This window comes from Anticarsia gemmatalis, chromosome 13 (genome assembly GCF_050436995.1).
Source record: "Anticarsia gemmatalis isolate Benzon Research Colony breed Stoneville strain chromosome 13, ilAntGemm2 primary, whole genome shotgun sequence".
Classification (NCBI taxonomy): Eukaryota; Metazoa; Arthropoda; class Insecta; order Lepidoptera; family Erebidae; genus Anticarsia; species Anticarsia gemmatalis.
This window is the reverse complement of record NC_134757.1, coordinates 8,505,392-8,524,252: the sequence shown is the minus strand read 5'-3', so window position 1 is coordinate 8,524,252 and position 18,861 is coordinate 8,505,392. Positions and strand designations below refer to the sequence as shown.

General features: G+C 32.4%; 1 protein-coding gene across 3 annotated transcripts in view; it reads right to left on the bottom strand.

Annotated features, from left to right (window-relative positions):
• Positions 1–10,695, bottom strand: part of LOC142977942 (fibronectin type III domain-containing protein 5) — a 152,688-nt gene extending 141,993 nt beyond the window's left edge. For all 3 annotated transcript variants that reach the window (XM_076122079.1, XM_076122081.1, XM_076122080.1), the window contains exon 1: positions 10,427–10,695. The gene's annotated coding sequence lies outside the window, so the exon portion shown is untranslated. The remainder of the gene's footprint in view (positions 1–10,426) is intronic.
• Positions 10,696–18,861: the final 8,166 nt, after the last annotated feature.

Sequence of the window (18,861 nt, the reverse complement as noted above, 5' to 3'; positions counted from 1 at the left end):
ACTCGAATAACAACAGTTTAATACAAATTAAGTGACTCATATTCAATTTTAAGGCCGGTTACCACCACGTAACAAGAAACCCCACGAAATTACATTGACAATGAATTCACTACTACTTCAAAGAGGATTCAAATGGATATATTTTCTCTTGAAGTTTAACTCATTTCGTCAATCCCGGTCATATTAAGAGCCTAAAACGTATCGTTTCCCGGTGTGAAATGAGATTTCCCCTTTACAATTTAAGCCTGCAAATGAGACCCTCTGACAAATATTCCTTTAAGAAGAATTAAATGACAAGACTTTTTAATGAAAACGGTAGTTAATTGTAAGTGTTAAAACACCTTCATATATTATGTATTAGATTAATAAAACGTCTACCACAGTAAGCTACACACCGCTACGAAATGCTACGACATGCTACGAGCGCTACGAGGCTACGATGAGGTCATAGACTCTACATTCATTTTCCGCTGAGTCATTGTTTTAATATATACATTAATAATGCGGTGTATGATCGATTAATTATTCAGTTACCCTACTATTCTCAGATCTTTTCACATAGATACAAGAAAATCACGCTTTATTCTTATGAATGAAATTTTTATCAAGACAGTAAGTAACCAATGAACGCCACATGCTCCGATCCCTTGAAAAACATGTTTTAATTTAATCGCATCACATCTTGTCATACAGGACCGCCGATTATGAGTACCTTTTTGAAAGACAAGGGCGATATGATCTGTGTATATTTTCTATGGCGTCCTCTCCCGGCATTTCCATTTACTTCACAGTTCATTTTAATACAAAAACAATCTTCCATTTCAGTGAATAGGTATTATACCTTATCTATTACATATAGAGGTGTAACAAAGCCTCCCTCAAAACATTGTTACACCAAGATTAACCCAACCTATGTTCTCTCAAGATAAATTTCAACATACGGCATAATATCACATGCTGTAATACATCCTTACAATGTTGCTTTAGGAAAATGGACCATAAACTTGTGACAATAAAGTTAAATTTACCGTGTATGAAGTATTAAGCTTTAGGAATTTTAAAGGGCTTTTTAAGTGCAGTCAGGAGATTATATTGTTGTTGGAAAACATTCATATTTGTATTCAATTTCAAAAGATAAAATGTAATGGCACGTTGTAAGTGACCTGTTTAATGATATTTAGGTCAACTCGTCTCGTACTGAAGCGTACTTTCAATAACAGAAATAATTTTGTATTTGTATTGAATATTTTACTTGACAGTGATTCTAGGTAAAACTAATTGAGTTTTCCTGAATTCTTCCTGATATTCAAATTGTTTAATTTGTGTTTCTCAAAAGTATACCTTTGACTAGTTTACGAATTTTTCTGAAAAGAATAATTTAGTTAAATATTTGCAGACAAGTTAAAGAAAATACATACATAATATCACGCCTGTTATATCTGAAGGGGAGTATCCAGAAGAAAATATCGTAACAATATGCTATTTAGAGTGAACATCAACAAGTATGTTTTACTATATTTTTAATAAAAAAGTTGCATCTGATTTCCGTATATTAATTTTAAGAAAATAATTATGTTTACATTTCTAATTTATTTCCAAAACAAACCATTTTTTTTACGATATACACCGTCCATTGGAACAGCCTTCAACTGTCAACCGTTCTACGGCGCAAAGATAATTTAGAACTACAGCTACGTTTGTGCGTATAGCCATTATAAGTAATTACATTAATATATTGCCCATTGCCACAATTTAGTGTATAACTTATTTTTAATAAGCGACATGTTTAAATTATGTAAGTCACGCTATGTTTTGACACGCAATATTAAATATATACGGGTATTAATTTTATGTATTTTTATGGGTTTTTGACCTTTAAAGTCAGAATGGGTTGAATCAACTATAAAACTCTTGACGATAGATTTAACAGTTCAAAGAGAAAATAGAATGCTAATTTATGACTTACTATAACCGGTATGCATTGCAAGACCACATTAAGTACTAAAAAATAAAGTTGTACACTTTTGACAAAATAATAGTTTAGTGTCTTATTTGGAGTAGGTACACACTGTCACTTGAAAGCGTAGAGGACAAAATGTTCTGCGATTTCAACATAATTAAATCATAACTTTTACATGCTTGAGTTATATGAAAATTATGAAGAGTAATAAAACCACCTTGTACCAGCCATACACATAACTTCTTAAACCCCATCTTCAGTCTCAAGTAGATTGAATTTGTAACTTGAGTCTTTGTGACTCGCGACACGGTTGTAAATATGATCTTATTCATCTCCGCATTGTACTACATATTCATTGTAACAATATATGTATGTATAGACTTTGCCAATTATAAAAATTATGTACAGTCAGCTCCATAAGTCGCTTTACACCTTCACGTTTTCAAAACCTCTTTATTACCAAATGCTAATAGATACATGAACAAAATCAGGTAGAATAAGTTGAAATTTGAAATTAGTTGTAGAATTAATCATTTAGATCAACGTCAGATGTTTTCTCGGTGGAAAAATATGCAATACTACAAATATAGGTTTTCGAAAGATTGAATATGTTCAGCGATTTTTGGTGCTGACTGTACATACGAAAGTTTATCTTATTGAGTGAAATGTTTAATCTGTTTTCTGCCTAACTGATTAAAGGTACACACACGACGTTTCCAGACGTCTGATAGTTTGAAGTCAGTGATCTTTAAGATTAAAATATCCACTCCATTGCCTTTTGGTAAACCTTACATTTGAACTGAAACCCTCCAATATCTTTGTGTACCTATTATGAAGTGTTCGTTTCGAAAGACAGCTGATTAATGATTTTGAGTGGATGTATTTAAAATTATATGTTGGGGGGATGAGTATGAGTATCTTAAATATATATAGTATGTGTAATAATATTCTAATAAGCTTTGCGTTTACATTAATAGCTAAAAGAATATAAATAACCTAACAACATTTCCGCATCGATGACGCTACAAAAACACGCAAATGAGAGTTCACAAAACAAAGGTTCACAACGAAATATGACTACACCATTCTGAATATTTGACCGCTATTCGTGTGGGTAATTTTCTTTTTTCTCCATAATTGGACGCTTAACAAATTGCCTACTAAATAATAGGCGGAAAAACTGCGGGCCTCGCCATCAATGGAATTAAAACATAGCAATGCAAGAATGTGTTGTTTCAAATGATTGTGTTGTCGCAAACAGGTCAATTGAACCTACACGGCACTTTGTTATGTAAATTAAATGTGTAGGCCTGTTTGAGAACACATTTTGGTTATAATATGTTTTGGGTGTATAATGCCTATAAGCTTACAAAAAAATGTCTTTATTATTAGTATTTGTGATAGAAGATTTGAAAATTTGTTTAAAGAAGATAAAACTACTATACATTTTTGCAACACTTACTTAAGTCATTTTTTTATCGAAAGATACTGGAAGTATAATATGAGGGAGGAGAGATTACAAAATTTTTATTTTATTGGGTTCAAAAATCGTCTCATTTTCGTTTCTAACAACGTTTTCCTTTTTGAAATCTTTAAAAAAAGTATTTCTTTAATCTATTTAGTTGTATCCATATAAAATATTATTTCAACTTCCTGTCATTCACCGTCAAGTAATATTCCTAGTTAAGTTTTTCACCTTGAAGAAACTTAAACCCTTAATAAGAATTAAATAGCGGTTCGAATAACGCCGTCCGAGGTAATAATTTATTACAAGATGTGAATAGAAAGACTGGCCACTGTAATTACATTTACACAAACTTGAACCTTACTAAAAAGACATTAAGATTTATTTTACCTTATGTAGTAGTGAACAGTCAAATTACGTGAAGTCCACTCTTTGGAATTCTATGATAAATCGTAGTGTTTGATGTTGGCATATTCCCTCAACACTTAAGTAGTTAGTAACAAGGAAAGTAAACACAGCTTCGGTTTTTCTTTCCTTTAAATTGGACAAAGGAGACTGCACGGAAGAATAACTGCAATACTTGTAAGGCTCTTGAAAATAATGAGTGCTGTTATCTGCCGTGTTGTTGTGTAAATATGAGAAAATTTGACTTTTTTTACGGGACGGTATTTACAGTTACGGAATATGTATCGAAAACAAATATAAATACAAAAGATAAATTGCCAATGTCGGTTGTAAACAAGCTTTCTATTTAATTGTTGTTTTCAAAATTTTTATGTACGAGTAGGTATTGGACAATTGGCAAACAAACCAATCAACAAAACAACATGATTTCGTAACAATGCAGCTCAAAGTTGTGTACGAAACTTCCGATATGAACCAAACACCGCAAGACGCGGCTTCTATTAACGCAGCATTCAATTACTAGAAACTAGATTGGTATGAAACCCCATTCCGTGTTCAATACAATACGTAGGTAATTAAACAAGTCAAATGCTAGCACAAAACCGACGTACAATCAAACTTGGTCAATACACTTCGAATAATATCGAACGGGAACAAGTCCACACATAGTTTTGTGGATATTTCATTAGTTCGTTACAACTCAATTCCACTGCTTCATTACCCGTAGATTGGACTTAGAACTAAATTTAGTGTTTGACTTTTTAACGAAACGCTTCCCCGAGGTACTAAAGTGACTAAAGTTCGTACGGCGACTGAATAATAAGTAAAGTTCTTTGTCTGTAAGGGAAACTGAACTATACCGAAAAGTTGTGAAGTGGGGAGAAGTGCAGGAAACTTGGAACAACTTGCGATATTACGGTTTGAGTACACAGAAAAACATATCACTGGTTTCTGAGTATGTAGTTATGTAGAAGTGTACTTATACAACCGATTTTATTATTTGCTTTGCGTGGTTAAAATAAAAAAATGCTGTAATTTTTTTGAGTGCCTTTTCTTAATTTCCTTTGGTTTCTACTTTCATGCAAACAATGAAATAAAATCAAGCAATATTAAATTGTATACGACACTGGCGCGAGACGTCTCAAAGAAAATCGCGTCTAAAAAATCAACCAAAAATTTTCTTCGACGTAATTTAGATCCTCAAACTTCGAGTCCAGTGAGCGTCTGATGTCTAATACATCAAAAAGTACGAAACCTAGTCTCGCTAGACAAACTAAACGAAAAAGATTTTCACTTTAAAACATTTTCCCTGGAGGTCCCCAAAGACTCGACGCTAAGTGCTCAGTTTTATTTGTCCTTGCTCGAAGGTTTTAACCACAAAGTTGGTATTTAATAAAAACATATTTTAGAACTATAAAGGGCCGTGTCACTTGTGAAATATTTTAATAGCCACTTGATGACAGCGGTTTTAGCTTTTGTGCATTCGGGACAGCAATGAATTAGCTTTTACCTCGCTTCTAAAGCTTTAAAATATTTTTGTTTAGAATTTGTTTTAATACGTAAATTGCTTTTTTAGTTTTATACAAAAACCTTGCTATTTTTATTATTTTATACTGTAGAAGACTTTTTTAATCAAGCGGTTCGTAATCCTCAATACTCCTTTTTGCGGATGAATCATCCAGATGAATCATCATAGGGACACAGGCTGACAAATTACTACCTATTTAGTATACAACAATAGCTATGAGTAACAAAAAAAAAGCAAAAACGTGATCATCTGTAGACCAGAATATAAGAAACAAAAAGCAACAAGCCCTTTTCACGCATAAAAAGTACGTAAAGTTGTTAAGTAAAAACTTAAGCTGGTTTCACTTTCCTCCCAAAACAAACTTCTTCAACCTCAAACTTACTACTTAAAAGGAGACGCTTATCAACTTACAAAACACTTGTACAGCCATTAGCAGTTTCTTTCTTACAATCGGCCTAATCCGAGCATTGATGTGACGTAGACTTCGGATAAGTACTTGGGGACCGCTCACTCCAGTCACGTATTAACGGAAATTGCCTGATTTTATCTACAAAAAGTACCATAGTCCACTCTGGTATCGTCACTGGCATCTAGTACCATCGATTGGGCAAGGCCATATGAGTTATTAAGCACATTGAATGGAGTTCACAAATGTGAGGTTGATTTATTTGTACAGAAATTGGGAATACAATGCTTTGATTCCAGTTTTTATTTTTTTGCATGGATTTTACCTGAAGCTTTTCATTGCTTTGAATACCACATCCTCAAATAGAAAAACGATCCATACTCTTCCACCCGTTTTACACGTGTCAGTAAAATTTGCTTTAGTAAAAAACCAGCAAGAATTCTTCAAACACAGTTCAGATTTTTCTGCTCCGAACCATCAAGAAAAAGGTTCCTAAAAAAATATTTGAAAGAAAAAATTACCGCTAAGAAAATAGCTGTAGGCTTAATCAAGTCACGTCAGTATAGAGTTAACTCATTCTATTTTCATGATATTTCTTGGAATAAAACACGTTCAGACTGTCAGTTGTTTGGGTTCCCATGTAAATTATATGCTATGAGATCAATTGTATCTAGTCGTGTACGGCCTAGTGAATGTAGTCTCATTCTGAATGAACGGAGCTGTGAAACAATGTCATAATCACCGCATAGCATTGATCCATCACAGCTTAATCTGACAGTCTGATGCAACGTTCTGTCAACTCGGCGGACATAATGCGTCGCTTTGATGATATTAGTGGGCTATAAACTAGAATGTGAAAGCTCCGTTTGATGTATACTATAACATTATTAGGTTTAAATTGTTTAATTTGTATGGACGGGTTTTTGAATAGAGGTTGAGATTTATTTCCTTAAACGCAATTTATAGTTTAAAGTTTATTCTTTTAAAAATACGGTAGTAAAATCTAAAGGAAACTGTCCCTTTGTCTATTTCTAACTTTAAAAGACTGATTCTGTTTGATATACCCGGTTAAGATACATTACAATTATTTTATTTCAATTTCTTCGTGATCATCTTTAATACCTACATCAAAGATATTTAAAAAAACAAATTCTACAAAGTATAGATAATCGTCGATTAATAACTTAGTATATGTTTATTTCCAAATTCTAAGAATCGTAATGACTTGTAGGTGAGTTGAAAGGTCGACGAATTATCATTAAATGTCTACATACTTTTATTTGAGTGGGACGAATAAAATATTACAAGTTCGAGAAACTTAACCAATGACATTTATAAAAACTTGAACACGTTTGTTTCTATGTGAATGTAATGGACTTGTCTAAATGTCATTGTAGGAGTCTAAATTACTTTATGAAATTAGATTATTTACTCAAGAGCAACATAGTTATTTACATTAAACATAAAAATAAAACGTGTGACGTACAAAACTGATGTCAAAAGTAAAGATTTTCGTAGCAATTATTGCTTAAATGATTAGGGACCTTTGATTCTTGATCATTAACGTTTAAAGTACCTTTCAAGTCCACCTAGTAGATATCAGAAAAAAACCAATTGTATAATTGCTCTGATAAAACCTTTTTACAATACCTAATGAGAATCAAAATACACTCAATCAAATGATCATTAATATAAAACACACTCACAATCAAATTACAATAAAAAACACGTTTTAAGCAAAATTAATTATTTTAAAATTTATTTTTTACGAAAGCATCTCTTGGAAAACAGATCCGAGCTTAAGCGACATGAAACAGAATTAATTACTTGAAGGTAGATGCGTAACTTAATTAGGCTATAGTACCGGTAAACAACAGCGGTTTCTGTGCAAGACTATTACGAGAAAAATTTAATGCTTTTATCTTAGAAAATTGTGGCGTGCCGCAAGGAACTGCGCTGGGTCCTTAAATGAAATTACTTTTGAATTCCTATATACCTACCTTGAACGCATTTTTAAAATATAAGTTTCATATTAATAATTATATTACGTTTTAAATAAAGTAGAACTTAAGTAAACCTTTCGTTTATTTTTGATGTTTGTGTCGGTTAAAAACATGAAATACTTAAACCCCGTAAAAATACAATACATGACACATTTTTAAACCTCTATTGTGAAGTTTCTTTATTCTTATTCGCAGAAAAGACTTTTTTGCTACAATTTATATGATATTTGACATATTCTCTCTATTCTCCCAATACTAAAAATACAGAAATTCACAAAAGATTTGTCAACGCGTAAATATAAGGTAGATGTCGATGTCGTTCAGAATTTCCTCGTGAATTGTGTCGTGACACTTGTCAGGGGCCTCGCTTTGACGCTTACTCAAGACACTACCTTTCTATATTCCGAGAATATGCCAATGATTTGTATATCAGTTTGATATACTCACTATAAACAACTTTGGTATTGTTTTTTGGTGATAGATTTTGCAAGTGATATATTTTATACATTTGTATTTAGATTATTTCAGCTATTAATGACAAACCGCAAAAAGTGAACGTTATATAAAGTTGGAAAGAATCTACAATGATCAGAAAGTCATTTACAACGATATTTACAGTATTTTAGAATTACAATATTGAAAATATATAATTTTCACCGTAACCACTTACAAAAGTACTATATATTTGCATCCAACTACCTAAAACCGAATTACTCCCTTCTAAACACACAACGTCTATCAACACCAAACACACCTAGCTCATGATATAAAAGAAAACGCAGCTCATACGATCAATCTCAGCTTAAACTGACAGCAGACCCGCAAGCAAATATTTGTTTTACCTTAAACCGCAAAATTGATACGTTTACCCAAATTTAAAATTCATAACTGAAACAAAGGATATGTGTTAAAATACGCTTTTAAAACAGAAATTATACCGACCATTTTGATACGATACATTGTATTCGTATTAACGTGTTGAAATTAGTTGCTTTTCTTGTTAAAGAGTTCCCGTTTCGCTGGATTTGCTATTTCAGGATGTTTCGTTTGTTAAATACGAAGCTGATTGTGTATTGTGTTGGAAAGTAAACTGTACTCGACGAGACTCTATTTCCATCGTTCTGAAGTTTGTTGAAGTGTTCCTGCTTCGATTAGCTCCTTATAATTTTGGATAGAACTCCAATCGCATATACATTTGTCGAATTTTCAAAAGTTTTTTCTATAAACAAACTTCTTATTCAATATATTTTATTTCGAACGTAAGACGGTCATTACTCAGAGTATGTGCTGCGATAGTTTTATGGTTGAGACGGCGGACCGGTCATAAAATGGTTACGAGTTCGAGTCTCATCCATTCACTTAATAACAAGAAGATAGATGGAATAGAAAATTTTGTGAAAGTTTCAATTTATGAAAACGCGAAATCTATTAAATTCCTATTTTCTAACTCTATTCTACTAATACATGAGACCAAAATAGTAAACGCAAAACGCGACTGTATTTATATACCTTTGCTACACCTTCGGGTTTAATAGTATGAAGGTAAGTATCCTACAAATCTCTCTTAAGTTATTTTGCATTTCAAATATATGAAGAAAGACAAAATTATGCCCTAAAGATATGAAAACTTCCTCTAGTCTAAATAAAATATTTTGTTAAACCATTGCCTTGTTTAAAACACCCCTACAAAATCAATTACATAAAAATCAAACTTGAGAAGTTCCTATTGTTTCCCGATTCATTAAAGACTTGCCGATGTTGTTAATAGCAATCATTTTTCTCCTACTTTCTAATTAAAACGTTACAAGATAACCTGAGATTGTTTTAATACTTATTTCGTTTGAAATTTTTAGGCTTCTTTTGTAGGCTATTATTTTAAAAAGGTAATTAATTATATAAAATGTTCTATATTGTCTAGTTCATGTCTACGACGTGGGAAGTATTATTCTTCTGGTCAAAAGGAAAATTTTGCATTAATCCAGGTTATAAACGACTTAGGTGCCAATTACATCAAAATCAATCCAGTAGTTTTGACTTGGATGAGTAAAAAACGTACAAACATTCTTACAAACTTTCGCCTTTTTTACGTTAAAACCTAAGTAGTTATTATTTTTGTATTTTAGTATCAAATACACAGGTATATTTTCTCTACAAAGTGTTGTATTAGAAATGTCGAAATGGTATATTATTTTATAGCGTTAAATAAAAATTAGGTATTCAAACGATTTTCTTCGACCTTGATGGAGTTCGACGGTACAAATGAAATGTTTTACTAACTTGTTGTTAAGTGAGGAGTTCATAATAAATACATGATCACTAGGTACGGTATCAAATAATTATGTTCCACAGTTTTCGTTTAATATAACGGCTACGCATTTTGACTACGAATATAACTTACAAAACTCGAAAATCACTTGACTCAGTAAAAACACTGAGGTTTTTAAAATATTTTTTCTCTTAAAAATTAGAACATAAAACTAGTTGCTTAAAATCTTTATACATCTATACATTATACGCACTTAAAAACATGAAACACGTAGAATCTTACAAAATAGTACTTAATAGAGCTTTTATAATAACCCAAATGAGTCGATCGCATTTACTTAAATTAAACAATAATAAAACGCAAAACCAAGAAAACAAAACAAGACACACTTACCTCTCGAAATAATCTTCAGGACGACCGCCCAAGCGCCTCTACAAGCGTACACTTCAAAAAACTTATTAAACACTAGAAAAAAGCCGTGCTCAACAGTTCACATTTGTAATTAACATCCATTTGTTACCACATCAGCACTACACGAATTATTAAAAACGTTAAGGATATTTCGAAAGAAGTTTTCGGCTTTACGCCTTCGTTATTTGGTCGGGTATTAAAAATTTACGCTGAGAACGAGCAACGCGGTCGCGCGGACGTGCGGACTAGAGGCCGACTCGATCAGAACTGAGGGTACGACGTATAAGGGCGGCTGCAAACGTACTGTAGTTTACTTTTAAGTGCAAACATTTCCTTTATTGAGTGGATTGTGATGGATATTGTTTTGTGATAGGTATTATGTGGGATGCTTTGGTCAGTTCGATTTTGTTATGCCTACTGTTGTTGCGATGTGAAGTGAAAATTGCGCTTTTGTTTTTCACTTTAGGCTGGTTGTGCTGTTAATTAGGTAAATCGCTTCTATTAAACTGCTACTAGCTTGCTATACCTCTTATCAAACGATGCAAGCACCTCTAAATAGTGCTAATAATATCAGTCTTATTAGCTTTTTTATTCACCACTTCACTCTAAGCGAGTTCGTTCAATTTATAGATCCGATTATTCGGTCTGAAGATCGCTTGATTTTCGTTCACTATCTCTGTATTTTGATGCAACTCAATTACCAATATCGCCGCGGGATTATTCATGAATTTTATGCAAATGAGGATTAATATTTTCAGATTTAATATTATCAAACTATAATTATTTATCCATTGAAAGTGCGAGACTTTTTTAAATATATTTTGTTAATCCTGTTAATACTCTCCCAATGATATAAAATTTACCGTTTTTGTATTCTTTTTAAGCTCGATAATGAAAGAAGTTTGATTGTTAATTAATCTGTATAAGTATGTATTTAGAAGTATATTAGTATTTTTATAAATTATTTTGTTACTATAGAACAAGCTCTGCTTAGTATGGAATGAAATGACCGCATGTGAGTTGTCCAGTGCTATTTATATTTATTATTATTTAGTTACGGACTTATTTTAGAACTAACTAACTAACTAATGCCATTTAGCTTTTTGGTAATATCCGCTACCGAGCTGATCCTCGATTCTTAAGTAGCATCTCACTGACTCAAATATTATTCTCAAATTAGGTAAAACAAAATACTGAAATCACACATTGTAAAAATTAATATTAGCAAAGCGAAATGAAAATGCTTGAACAACAGCCTCTTTAAAATAAAAAGTGGAGAAATGTTGGAGAAACAAAGAAGGCTGTAACGGCAATGAGTTGACAGGTATTGTTCAGCCCTTTTCCTTGGCAAGAGTCCGACCACTGAATAGAAAGATGACTGGGTTTGTAAGCAAAGCTAGCGGAAAATTGGTCAGCGGAATACATAATTCCTTGGGTTTCAATTGTCGAATTTTGGTCGGACATACATCTTCGGTTATATAAAGGAATACCTCTTTAATATTTGGTTGAGTTTTCCAGGTATTTAATGTCGTTTGCTGAAATAACTCGTAGGTAGAATTATAATATATAGTAATGATAATTACATATAGAGCGCCTTTTTATATTTTCATTACAAGGACTTTATCACCACATCCTTCAAAATATTTTTATTCAAAACTGGTCCGATTTTCAAACCACATTTCTCGAAAGTTTGTCGATAGTCGATAATGATAGGGAATACTGTTTTCGGAACTTACAGCTGTTTTTCTCCACACTGAGTACATCACTGAAACGCCTGTACTCCATCTAGCCATAAACACTCAATTTACGAAGCAATCTACACATTAATATCCTTAAATGGGCAACATTAATCGTTCAATGAAGCTCAATTCATTTATTTTGATAAAGAAAATTATGTGCTCTAAATGAAATTTATGATGCGCGTCGTATATTCGTTAATCCTTTCTCATTGCGACAAAAACTCGACTAATGATGGCCTTCTGCCAGCTCGCTTGACGTTACAATTTCCGAGTTGTATAATTTGTTTAACCCTTTTCCAGCAGAGCGTGAAGATATGTAGAATTACGGGAATGGGTGAAATGATGCCGTTTTATGTACCATTTTATTGTTATGGTTTTGAATTAGAGATTAAATGGTGTCTAGGAATCTCTTGTGTGAAATTTTGAGAAGGTAATGAAATATTTTAGGTGTAATATAGCATTGTTTTTGAACGTATGATGGTTATGTCGTCCTATTTTGAAATCGTTTTTTATAATAGTGGCTCAAAATGGCGTAATAATTTAGACGAGTACGTACCTATTTAGGAAGAAACATCGATAAGTACTGTAACGAATAAGTTTATATACATTTTTTTTAATGTTCTTGTTAAAACACATTACATATTCATATAAATTCATATAAATGTATGCATGTATCAATAAAATTTTGATGTCTGCGTTATTATTTTTAAATGTTTTACAGTATTATTATATAATATGTAGAATTTTATTCTAAACCAATATCTTTTCCACAGCATACCCGATACGTGGCTACTTGTACTGCAAATGATGCTTGAACCATTTTTGCTTCATTCGCGTATTCATTGTTAAGAGCCCTCTTGTAACGCTGCCGCTTTGGATATTCTGAAATGATGTCTAGGTTGCGTGTGAGAAAATTGATTTTTGGTTTTTACAAAAGATAATATTATTACGCTTAGCACAATTATTTTACTTTTAATTGTAAGTCCAGTAAAAATACATAAACTAAAAAATACTATCGTACTTCCACAAACCTTCGTTTTTTTCGTTTTGCTTCAAAGAATTTTCTTAATGGTAATAACTTGGTTTAGGAAACCTTATGTAAACTTGTCTTTTTAAAAATGTTCTATGCATTTCCTTTGAAAATATTAGCAAGCAAGACATTGGATATAAGCTCTAGTCTACTATACGGAAAGGAGGCCCTAACTGTAAAAATATGAATAAAACCAACCATCTGCCTACTTCCACTAAAAACTCGCTCGAAATTGATTTCCTATAATTTCAAATAATACTTGGTTACATGTACGATATAAATAACGTAGCCTTGAAATATAGATCGATATTTGTAATTAATTCGTTCTAAGAAAAAGCTTTACAAAGGTGAGTGGGTCAAGGCTTTAGAAAGCAATAACATTATCTTACAAGACGTTAGTCCAATTGTAATGGACTAAATGAGAAAACGTCTTTTTATCGTAAATAATGGAAATCCAGGCCTTCTTGATAATAATAGTAGTATAATGTTTGACCCCGAGTCTTCTACTATCTATCTATTCTTATACTAAATTGTATACCAAAATTAGTACAGTGGTTTAGCTCTAAAGCATAACGTATTCACTGGCATACACTTGTTACGGATATTATAGTCTAACAACTTAGTAAAGAGCCTTATATGCAAGGTTCGCAGCTATCAGACGCATATAAAATTCCGAATTGAGAACTTTTGTTTCCCGCAGTCTAAGCAGTCGGCGCGGTGGTTTTCTTTATTTTGGAAATATTTTAAAATCCAGCTTAACAATACATGCCAAGGCTGTTTTTTTTTTGTAAATTTAAGGGTGAACATCGAAAAACAGTCTTGAAAATCTCATTAATGGTTCGTTTGTCGTGCCTTCATTTTAGTTTGAGACGGATATTATGTATTCTGTTCTTCGAGTAAAATACTGGTACTTAATAAAGACAATTAGTTGATTACTGGAATTCGAGAGGTACCTAGTATTTAACTGAAGATGTAATGAATACTTATTGCTTAAATAGAATATTATATTGAAGTGTTACTGAGAACTTGCTTTAGATTAACTGAGTTCTACCACTTTAAGATTTAACTTCGTTTAATACTGTATTACTTCTATAGTGTCTTAGCATACACATATTGTGTTATAATCGAAGACGTAGGCAGAGGTGTATGAAATACACCCACGTTTTATAATTTTAGTCCTTTGTAGTAAGATGTAGGTGTATTACTATACCTACCACGCACGTTACCAAACTCCGGGCTTCTATCTATACTAATACTAATATTATAAAGCTGAAGAGTTTCTTTGTTTGTTTGAACGCGCTAATCTCAGGAACTACTTAGGAATTTAAAAAAATCTTTCAGTGTTAGATAGCCCAGTTATTGAGGAAGGCTATAGGCTACATAACATCACGCTACAGTCATTAGGAGCGGAGTAGCAACGAAAAATGTTACAAAAACGGGGAAAATTTTGACTCATTCTCATAAGTGACGCAAGCGAAGTTGCGCGGGTCAGCTAGTTAAGGATGTTCTAATTCAAATAGCACTTTGTCCAAACCGAGAATCAAATCTGAAACCTCGTAGCTAGCAGCCGTATCTTCTACCACCCACACCATTGGTGACATCACCAATAAAGCGTACTAAAATATTTTTATAACAACGCGAAACTTTATAATTTAAGTACCTACTTTAACAAAATTGAAAACTCTATATTATTGCACTTTTTTAAACGACACAACTTCTGTAAACTCCATTTTTATATAACACTCAGATTTATCTTTGAAATCAAGTTGAAAGTCTTTCCATAAAATGTATTGTTGAAGTTATTGCTGTAGTAATGCTTCCGTAGCCCATAATCCTTTACAATTTTATCGAGAAGGGTGTAGAATATAGCAGGCTTCAGATAAATCCTCCTATACATACGATTATTCAAATCATCTGCCGCTTAACATTTTTATACGGCCTTCCTGCATAAGCGGTTATCTGAATAATGTCACGACACATCCTGTGCGAAAATGTCAAGATAGTTTTACTAGAGCTTCAAAATATGGAATCTACAGTCTATGACTTAATCTTACTTCTGTATGCAACAAATATTAAATAATATTTTATTCTTATAAAAGTAATAGATATCGGTAAAACCAACAAAATCAATTGAAATGTATAGTGACAAAGTTTTTTACGCTAAATTGTTCTTAAGTTCATCAAACGGTTAAACGATATTACAGAACATACAATTGTCATTTATTATATGAATTGTTTGGTGTAACGTCCTTCCATTACAAGGCAAATTCATGCACAAACTAAGTTATCCAAAAATAACAGGACCTGGTATCTATTTTTACAAAAACCCAATTCAACTCCAATAACAAACAGACAAAACCTATTTGCATCGCAACAAAAAAGTCAACATGTCTCCTATTCCCAAACAACAGAATTGACTAAAAATATCAAATTAAAAGCTGCCTGCAACAGGAATATAAAGTTTCAATTTAGCGATTCGAGTCATGTAACACACGCCGCGGGCATTCTGCTAACGATCGTTCGTTTTACAAGTTGTACACTGTTTCACCAATCCCCCGAAGCTATGAAATGTCCGAGACATTTGTAAAACTTATTTTATGGGCCAAAGTTCGTGTGCAACCAAGTTTGTGCGACCGTCATAAGTTTTTGTTGGACAACTCTACTCTAGTATTAAGTTTGTTCCTGTTTCTGTTTAGGTGCTGTGGATTCTTGTTTGTTGGTGTTCTTCGAAAGTTTACTTCTTTATTTTTATTGTTTTATTTACACTAAACTATTACGAATAAAGTTGTCTACTTCTTTTTCCTTTTAACAAACTATCTTTTAGTAAGTATACTTGTATATAGTAATGTTTACTTTAGTGTAAATAGCAAAAAACCTTATTTCCATTTACTTAAACTTTTTCTTAAAAGAATAATAGGTGTAAAATTTTCTGTCTATCTATTCAACCCACTTCGACACACAGTTGAGGCCTCTCATTAGGTACGCCATTTTTTACGATCCTGCGCTTGTCACATATAACTTCACACAATATTATATCGCATATCAAATAAGTAACACTAAAATCTACACCTAAGCGCGTTAAAAAAAGTCTTACCTGACATTCAGATTGTTCGAGACTCTACATAAGTACCTCGTAAAATTTAGTTAGATACCTACTACTATCCTACGTGCCTTCTTTAGTGGATGGTGTCCCGAACTCCCTGAGGCAATATCTGTTGGAGACGTATTAAAGACTAGAATTTCTTCCCAACTTTGTCTAAGACTTTATACTTAAGATCGTTAAGTGTAGTAAGGTATGGGTATTAGTTAGATAGCAGTGAGTAATTAAATACAGCTTATAGGAAAGTTTGGCTTATTTTGGCCGTCGCTTATATAAATATGATCTTAAAAGAGCTTCTAGCCAAATATACTCAAACACCGCATCGCTATTAGATTAATCAATTTAAAAGAAATAAGTTCTTTATCAGTAATTAAAGCTAGCTCAAACTAAAAGACCACCTATTATAAACATCTAGTATGTGTACAATTTTAGCACGTAACGGTTATTCGAAATAATATAGTCTATAAAAAGCACATCCTTACATTAAAATACTCCCTAACCTACATAATAAGCAAGTCACTAACTAAATCAAATTCGTACAAAAATAACTATGTCTACACTTCACAATGGTTGTTGCCAAAAATAGGACACACAAAAATAGAATCATAGTGACATAATAATCATTCAAACACTACATTTACCTAACGTTGGAAAAAATCGGCCAAGTGCGAGTCGGACTCCTGCACGGAACATTCCATACTATCATAATAAAAAAAATTAAAGCGTCTACTTGTTTGTTGTGTTGTTTTAATATTCAGCAAAAAAAAATACGAAAAACACAAGCTTATTGTATGGGGAACCCCCTTAATATTTTTTTTAGTATTTGTTGTTATAGTGGCAACGGAAATACATAATATGTGAAAATTTCAGCTTTTTGCTATCACGGTTTATGAGATACAGCCTGGAGATAGACAGACAGACAGCGGAGGCTTAGTAATAGGTTCCCGTTTTACCCTTTGGGTGCGGAACACTAAAAAGAACGTCTAATAATGACAAAAGCTTATTGATTATTCGACCTATTGAATGGACAATGCAAACCACTTTTTGAAATTAAACTGCACAAGCGGAATTACTTTTATTATTAGTAAAGATTTTGTGGTAGATATATATTTTTTTACCTGTTCGATTATTTTTCTTGAATATTATTTTCGTGTTTTGCTTTTTGTTGCAGAAGTACATTGAAAATGGCTTTTAAATGCACACAATTCATAGACAAATTAATAGAGTTGTGTACAACAGCAAAATATCGCTGGTTGTTGGCAGCCCCTCGCATGATTAATTATTGTATCAACCACATTTTAAATCTTTTAGCGATTGAGCGAAAGAATGGCCGAGAGTTTCTTGCTATCTCTTCTCATAAGGCTCTACCCCCTTTCCGAGCCAGTGGTAGATTCACTAATTGTAACGACTATCATAAGTGTAAATATTTGACCTCAATTAATAAACGATTTGATTTGATTGAAAAATAGTGCAGGAACATTGAAAGCCTTGTTGCATTTAGCGTCAGTGATCGACGTCCGATGACAACAGCTTTTCGCAAGCTTACTCATACGAACGCGTCAGTCCACACACCAGTCATAGCTATCAATTCGCGTTCTGGGCTTGTTGCTATAAAATAGATTTCGATGTCTCAGTTGATAACGATGGTGCTACAATACAATTGCCGAATGATCAGTGACTGGTATTTAGAATATATACTAACTTATGCTCGTGGATTCGCCGACTTATTCTTTTTAAACAAAAAGATTAGTTCTTTAACCACTTTCATTTACGGATGAAGGACATATTTTACACTTGACACATTACATACTCGTATATCAATATAAATGACCAGGTTAACTTTCCGGTTTGTATAAAAACATACAGGGCATTTTTTTACAACCCAGGTTTAATTTTATAAACTTATTAAAGAAACTAGTTAACTTTATCAACATATGGTATTGTAAAATCTCCCTATTTCTACCTATTTATCAATATGTCAAAATCAGCCTAGATCAACTCTAGTAAATCTGAAGGCGTATTTTTCAGCAATAGCATTAATTCGCATCTAAATTCAATCTTGGCAGCAGTTCAAGTTGTAGATCAAGACAAATCAGTTAAGCACAAATCGGTCTTCAGTACATCAATAAACAAAATGTTTTAATCCAATAAAAATGTATGAGTGGATTTATTAGAATTTATTTTGTAAGCGGTCATTGAACTTTGATTGCAATCAAGGACGTGAATCACTTCACCTTTTGACTGTTAACTGCTCTTTCAAACTGAAGGTTTCGTGAAGTTAGTATCGGGAGTGAAGTCTACTTTTCAATGCTCTTAGTAAAAACATACATTAAAAAAAGACATCTTACTACCCGAAAATTTGTGATAACAGTATATAAATAAAAACATTATAAATAGGATAATATAAACAAGTACATGTATACAAAAGGGTTTCTTTTTTGGACCGATTAGTAAACCCATTTTTTTATGAGTTTAATCCAAAAGCTTTACAAATAATAAGTCAACAATTACATGAAATCTCGGAAATCCAAATAATTATTTAAAATGA